The sequence below is a fragment of the Saccopteryx bilineata genome, chromosome 4, assembly GCF_036850765.1.
Source record: "Saccopteryx bilineata isolate mSacBil1 chromosome 4, mSacBil1_pri_phased_curated, whole genome shotgun sequence".
In the NCBI taxonomy this organism is placed as follows: Eukaryota; Metazoa; Chordata; class Mammalia; order Chiroptera; family Emballonuridae; genus Saccopteryx; species Saccopteryx bilineata.
The window spans coordinates 18008778-18017058 of record NC_089493.1 but is presented as its reverse complement, the minus strand read 5'-3'; positions in this window follow the sequence as shown (position 1 = coordinate 18017058).

Here is an 8281-nt window from a genome sequence, read left to right as displayed (position 1 = left end):
ATGCAACAACAAATGAATGCTTCTCTCCCCCTCCCTCTCTCTATTCCTCTTTCTGTTTCTCTAAAATCAATCAATACATTAGTAAAACAATGATAAAAAATAAAAATAAATAATTTTTTTTGTGACTGAAAGCACTATTATGCTTGTTGGGTGCCATTCTCATTCAAATCACATCCCAAAACTCTGAAAATAACTCAAAATGAGAAAGAGGCCCAACTGCTAAGGCTGCCTGTGTTCTTACTAACAAATATTATAGTTTCTAACCTGATATGAACGTTTAAAAAGGATGACAGAAATGATCGAGTTTTGTTTGGCTTGAAGTGAACTTTCCCTAAGGAGGTGGAGGGCTAAGAAATCCACCGCCTACTTGGTGGCAGCTCGTGAATGGACGAGACCAAGAAGCTCCTGGATGTTCTGTTGAATCCCCACGGTGCAGATCACATACAGGAAGATGATGGTGCCCACAGTCAAGATGTGCAGAACAAGTGATCTCAGTTCTCACTTCTCTGACTTTACAACCGCACAGCCCTTGAAGACAAACAGTCTGTGATGTCCAATGCGACACGTTATTTAAACTCGTGGTATATATGAGTAAATTAACAAATATTACAAATCTTAACAATCTAAGGGAGCAGGGTTTGAGGTGAGTAGAGGCCCTTGTGAGTCACAAATTAACCTGAGAATACTCAGTGAGAATCACCGCTTTCCTCCCCGCACTGCTGAAGTGGAGGAAACAGAGTTTATGGTGAACTTTGAGAGAGCCAAGTCTGAGGCTGCAGTCAGGGCTGTGGAGAATGGGTTGAAAAGAGGCACCTTAGAAGTCAGAGGTCAAGAGCGAGCATGAGAGGCAGGCAAAGCCAACCAGAGCTAGGAAGAATATTACATCTAAGGGTCACCACTTTGTAGAAGACAGCAAAACCAGATAACTATTCAAAAGTAAAGCAGTCAAGGCTCAGTGAAGATAAGCACACTCAGAAATTCAGGATAAGCTCAGTCAATAGAAAGTTTCTTTTACCTTCTCTGCTATAGGTATTGCTCAAAGCTATAACACAACTTTAGGGCTTTACCATAGAAAGCCACATGGTTCCAATAGCACTTTTTTTTTTTTTTTTTGTATTTTTCTGAAGCTGGAAACGGGGAGAGACAATCAGACAGACTCCCGCATGTGCCCGACCGGGATCACCCGGCACGCCCACCAGGGGGCAACGCTCTGCCCACCAGGGGACGATGCTCTGCCCCTCCGGGCCGTCGCTCTGTTGCAACCAGAGCCACTCTAGCGCCTGGGGCAGAGGCCAAGGAGCCATCCCCAGCGCCCGGGCCATCTTTGCTCCAATGGAGCCTTGGCTGCGGGAGGGGAAGAGAGAGACAGAGAGGAAGGAGAGGGGGAGGGGTGGAGAAGCAGATGGGTGCTTCTCCTGTGTGCCCTGGCCGGGAATCAAACCCAGGACTTCTGCACACCAGGCCGACACTCTACCACTGAGCCAACCGGCCAGGGCTTACAATAGCACATTTGACACCTGCTAAGGGCTTTCTACCTTCTGTATAAGGAAAGAAAAAAAGGCCCTCTGTCCTAAATCCTTCACAATTAATTTTTTTTTCAGAGACAGAGAGTCAGAGAGAGGGATAGATAGGGACAGACAGACAAGAATGGAGAGAGATGAGAAGCATCAATCATCAGTTTTTCATTGCGACACCTTAGTTGTTCATTGATTGCTTTCTCATATGTGCCTTGACCGCGGGCCTTCAGCAGACCAAGTAACCCCTTGCTCGACCCAGCGACCTTGGGTCAAAGCTGGTGAGCTTTGCTCAAACCAGATGAGCCCGCACTCAAGCTGGAGACCTCGGGGTCTCGAACCTGGGTCAGCTGTGTCCCAGTCCGATGCTCTATCCACTGCACCACTGCCTGGTCAGGTTATGATTAAAAATTTTAACTCCCAGCTGGCTACATTTCAAACTGGAAAGTACAGTCTGCAGAAAAATTAATAATTTTAAGATCTGATTTATGCAGAAGAAAAGAAAAAATTTCAAAATCCATCATTTTTCTGCACATTTTATAACATAGATATTTCCCACAACAAATATGAACCAGGAAACTTAAGCATTGAGTGATACAATAGAGTTGGACTTGTCTAAAGTTGGAAACGTTTTATTAAAAATGCATATTAACCTGTATTAAAATTACATGGACTATCAATCCTCCTGTTTCAAAGAGTATGTTGAATGCCAGCTGAGTGCAAAGAATAAAATACCTTTTTTCCTGCCTGCTAAGTTCTAACGTTGCACGGTGCACCAGGTGCATAAGGGACTTGATCTGTCCCTGGGGAATGGAGAACAGGCCGCAGACAGAAGTCAGATATCTGACGAGAGTCCCCAGATGGCTCAAAGTCAACTCAACTGGCACTAAAACTGGAAGTGCGTGTTTTTCAAGGTGTGATTGTCAGTGCTCACAGTTAGGTGCCTTTCTTGCTATCTAGTTGGTTATAACAGAAGAACACACAGACACAACGCAAAGCAGCCGAAATGAGATGCCGCATGAAGTCAAGGGGCCTCATGCAACAGAAAGGATGAAGCCAGATACTTGACGTAATTAGATAACTCTCTCAGGTAAAGAGATTTGTTTAAGCACTTATGTCAATTACCTGCATGTGTAGAAATAATTCTATGCTAAAGAGCTCGGGCAGCTTTAACAAGACATTAATCTATTAATTCAAACTAAGTGTTAAGAAGACTGAGTTTGACTCTAAGACCTGATATTTTGATTTGTGCAATGAGGCAGGAGCTCAGTATTAATTTCCTCAGTGATGTTATGTTTGACTATATTGAACTAAAGGAAATAAAATTTCTGATCCAAATCAATCACGGTCATACAACTAAGAGTTTAAACATAACAATACGATTTGAATTTTTACCATAGCAGAAGTGCCATGTTCAATTCCATATTTATGAAAATAATCCAAATACATAAAATATTAGATAATTTCTCAGTAAAAAATGATTCAGGCACTGTTTCCCTCCAATAAAACGTTTAAAACTCTGTCAAAAAAATTTCAGACAGCCTGACCTGTGGTGGCGCAGTGGATAAAGTGTCAACTTGGAAATGCTGAGGTTGCCGGTTCAAAATCCTGGGCTTGCCTGGTCAAGGCACATATGGGAGTTGATGCTTTCTGCTCCTCCCCCCTTCTATCTCTCTCTCTCTCCCCTCTCTATAATAAATAAATAAAATCTTTTAAAAAAAATTTCAGACATTTGGAATTTCTTTGATTTCTAACTTCTGAATTTTTAGGAATATAATATTTTGGTAATCAAAAATATGTTCTCTTGTAAGACCCCCATGTAATCAACACATATAATCAACACATATTTTATATTTTGTGAAACATTTTTTATATTGAATATTTTTTCACAACTTCAACTAAACAGAATAACTAACCCTGCAGAGAAAAATATATTTTTTGAATTTCCCAACTTTAGGAGAGGATTTTGAGGAGGTACCCAGTGCTGCTTAATTGAATTGGTAGTTAAGCCTTTCTTTATAAAATAATTGATATTTTTAAAGATACATTAATCTTTCTGATTCTTTTATTATAATGAATAATTTTTATGTTTCTTTTCTCTCCTTTCCTTTCCTAATGGTAGTAGGAATAGTAGTGGTCGTATAGCCATGAGGTAGAAAGAAGAATTGTACCTTTGACAGTCACCAGGTTTGAAGAATCTGTGGTACATATGTAAAGATGATTCCAACTTCTCCCGAAATAAAGAGCAACTATGATCTGAACCAAACATTTTTTTTCTCATGTCAAGCTAATTAATTATTATTAGAAAGGAGAGAACTTCAAAAGCATTTAGAAAATAACAGCTCAATAAGTAACTGTAGGAAGAGGTTACAGAGAGGATATCACCACCAGTTGACCGACGAAGGAGCTGGACCCGGGCTATTGGAGGTTCCTTGCCCCCTTCCGCTGCCCTGGGAATGGCTGTGCTGCCCACAGTCCCCACAGTGGGGGCCCTGCTCAGGGACGCAGCCTTGAGAGAGAATGTGTTGTTGAAACCATCCCGACTGGACACACGACTGAGCCCAGGTAAGGTCTCTATAGAAACATTTCAGATTCTGGTGGTGGGTGGGAAGACCTACTCTTCTTGTGTGCCCAAGACAAGCCCGTGTGTAAGTTCCTTTGCTTATTAAACCTGCCACCTACCGGCCTGACCTGTGGTGGCACAGTGGATCAAGTGTCGACCTGGAACGCTGAAGTCACCAGTTCAAAACCCTGGGCTTGCCTGGTCAAGGTACATATGGGAGTTGATGCTTCCTGCTCCTCCTCCCTTCTCTCTCTCTCTCTCTCTCTCTCTCTCTCTCTCTGTCTCTCTTCTCTAAAAAATGAATAAATATTAAAAAAAAAACTTGCCACCTACCAACCTGAAGTCACCTGCCTCTTCCTTGGTCTCTCCCTGCCCTCCATGTGTCACGGCCAGTTTCACATTTCACCGAGGGAACTCCCAAGGTTGTGAACCAACAGTACCCAACTCCATCTTTACCTAACAGGCATCTCTAGGAAAGGATTTCACCGTATGTGTGATCCTGGGTAGCTCATTTGTATTTTGTGCCTTTTAATGGATGCAATGAACAGAAAGGTTTCCAAAATCACTGCTGAACTCTCTTTTCCTTTCTAATCTCCTCAGAAGACATCTACCATACAATTGTTGCATTTTGGCCTTTCACTTTTTTTTCTTATGTAATCTTATCAATGGCACCAAACAATTTTCATTCGGTATTACTTCATCAAACTACATTTTTTCCCCCAAAATTCTCAATCTATTTACAACATTGCCACTAACTTTTGATTTAGGCAAAATGTGGTACTTCATAGAATGCCCCTGGGCAATCAGTCCTTTCATCTTTACATTAAATAAGTTTTGTGTTCAGAAAGAGCTGAATAGCATCAATGTACAACACGTGCCTCTTAATATAGTTAAGTAATATGTTCCCTAAAACAAAGGACCATTAACTAACTCTTAATTCAAGACATAAGCTATCATTAAATAATAGCCTTTTGTCCTAAACAAAATGTGTCATTCACACCCACATCCACAGCACATGAGCCCATTCTCCTCTAAAGGAAATTCATGATATTTGACAAACTATACTGCTTTGTTAGCCCATTTCATTTTTGCTATGCTGAAAAATTTTAATATATCAGTCCCCCCCCCCACTTCAATTTGAAAAGGAAACAGCTACTCCCAGCTAAGTGGAAACATTTTCAAGACAGATCCTTCAGAGTGTGTTTTGTTATGATGAGTACAAACCTCTACATTTGATTAAAATAAAAGTAGGATGCAGTGATATAAATTATTGCAAAACAGAAAAAAAGGTTTGTCAAAGCTAGAAAGAATCATTCAACTATAGAAACGATTTTATAGAAGAATGATTCTCTTTTCTGCTTTAAATGTGTCTTTTATGTACATATATGTGAGCATGAATATGACTTTTTAAAGTTTATTGCAGGAAATGTCTATTCTTCCCAGTTCTGACTTTTTAATTCCTGGTAATTTCACGTTTCCTTATGCCTTTGTTCTGGCATTTAGCTCTCTGGAGCCATTAGTCAAAGTGATACTTAATAGCCCCAATACAAAAGCAACATCTTTCAGTAATGCACATGACTGCTTAATGATGCAAGATCATCTTAATTCCCTCTCCTTGTGTTTTATTTTCCTTTAGGGGGCAACAATTCTAAAGGCTTAACTCTGTCTCAGCTGGTGAAAGTTGAATGGCCCTGCTGAGTACTGTGGTATTCTCTCTCTCCTCGGTTGGTCCAAGGAATCAAGTCCCTAATGCTCTATTGAGAGTGAGCCATTTGAAGAGTGTTCGTGGTTTGTGTCCAAAATTTTGTTGCTTGGCGAATTGACTTAAACACAAGGGGACAGACAGGCTGCTGTTTCCAAGACCTCTTAAAAGATATAAAATCATACCAAATGATCTATCATTTTACAGATTTCTCTCCTTAACATCATTTCCCCAGAGGCTGCCCTAGGTTAAATAGGGAAAGGGGAAGTACGGTTGATCACTCAGAATAGAAGAGACAGAAATCAGGAGAGAAACAGAGTGTTGGATTCCAGGGTTATTAGTAAACAAATGAACAATAGGTGTGAATACGTGTGAGTATCTCAGAGTCACCTTTGTATGAATATCCAAGCTGCTTGGGCCCCACAGCCCCACAGGTTACACTATCAGTTTCCCTCCTCTTCACTATGGCTTTTGCTTTCCAGATCATTCCCAAGTTCCTCAGCAATGCTTGATTCCCTCCTTGCAATCATGCCATGGACGCAGAAGCAGGAATTCTGCCATGCTCATGGAGGCCAGCTTCCGAAAACTCACCCTGCCTTTCCTCCCAGTGAAGTCACGTGGCCCCAAATGCTATGCATCCTCCCCGAACTACAGCACAGATGAGGAAATGCTGGTTCTTCATGGGTCTCTGCCCAGGACACAGACCCCCTGCTCCGTCCTCCTACTTACTGAAGAATTCTATTGGCTGCTTACTTGATTATCTTCTGTGCCAGTGTTGCAGGCAATCCCTGGACACGAGTCGCTGTGGCCTGGCTCATCTGGACAAACAAGAACTCTTCTTCTGTCATTGTCTTTCTGTCCTAGTTGTGAAAAAGACTCAACCACTGAGATTAGGTTTAACTTTGCCAAAGATTTTACAGAAGTGCTTCTGGATAAGATCTTCTCAGATCCCAAAGGGCTAGGGGCATCGTTATAGGAAGTTTAATAGCACTAAGTCCAGCCTCCACCCCGACTCCAGCCTGCAGTGTCATTTACTCAGAGCACACCTCTGCATGGGAGCGATTAGGTATAGAGTGACGTTTAAATTCTCCCACAACTGACCTGTGGTGGCGCAGTGGATAAAGCATCGATCTGGAATGCTAAGGTCACCGGTTCAAAACCCTGGGCTTGCCTGGTCAAGGCACATATGGGAGTTGAAGCTTCCTGCTCTTTCCTTCTCTCTCTCTCTCTCTCTCTCTCTCTCTCTCCTCTCTAAAATGAATAAAAGTCTTTAAAAAAATTCTCCCACAAAAGCATAAGGAGGAGGAGGAAGAGGAAGAGGAAGAAGAAGAAGAAAAGAAGGAGAAGAGAAGAAGAGGAAGAAGAAACAGATGAAGTCTTATAGCGCTGCCTTGGTCACATGAGAGTTTTTATCCCTGAACCAAGCTCAGAGGTTCTCAGTCTGAAATAGTGCATGCAGGTTAATTACAACCCTGTGGCTCTGACTGCATGTACATGAGACCTCCTTTGAATAATGCTGTGGGCCTCACCCTAAGCCCTCAGTACTCACTAAGCAACTGCCCAGATTAATGAGTCCCAGAAGGAACAGAGAGCATGCGGCTTGGCCCATCTTGGCTATTGCAGCAGTTTGTTACATTACTTGCAAGGTCAAGTTCAAAATGAATGAGCAGGGCCCTTTGTTTGAAGAAAGGGGGGAAGTGTGTGATAAAAGCTACTACATTATAAAATGTTCTACATTTGTTCAGTGGTTTTTTTTCTCAGGCTATTGTGGTATCTTTGTTCTGCTCCTCAGGTACTGAGGTATTGATGGATTAGCATCAACCTTTAGTGGTTTGTAGGAGCCTCATCCAGCCCTGCGATTCTGGAGGTGAATTGACTTAAATACAAGGGGAGTTAAACTACAAGCAGTAGGATTTCCCTTCCCCATGGCAGCAGGACTGATTGCTGGGAGTAGGAGCCCATCTCACTTACCCAAGACCTGCCACCTGCCTGTCCAACCTATATCAAAGGGTGGCCACTAAGTGGTTGCAACCTCCACACTGTTACATGCTCCATGTCTGAATCAGGAGTGGGTATGACGATTGCCCACCCTACCCAGGTTCTGGCTAAATACTCAAAGTCCTAGGTCAAGATAGTTACAGCCATGTTGCATCCCTGGATATGACAGGCTGCCCCTGTCTGACAAAGACCCTTTGTCCCTGTGCCTGAGCTCAGGCCCGCACAGGGAGAGTTTGGGGAGGCAGTGGGAGTGAGCAGTTGGTCAGGTTAGAGGAGGAGGTGGTCAAAGACCTTGAGTACCAGGGACCCAAGAATCAGAAAGCTTTTCTCAAAGAAATGGGGAGAAATCAAGAAATGCTCTATAGGTGAGTCAAGCATGTATCCTAAGACAAATGAATAATTTCAAGGCAGTGTCTACAGACAAACTCTAAGCCAGAACTCTGACAGCAGCAAGCCTATGCAAATGCATGGGTCATGTGCTCCTGAAATGGGCTTAGTCAGGTT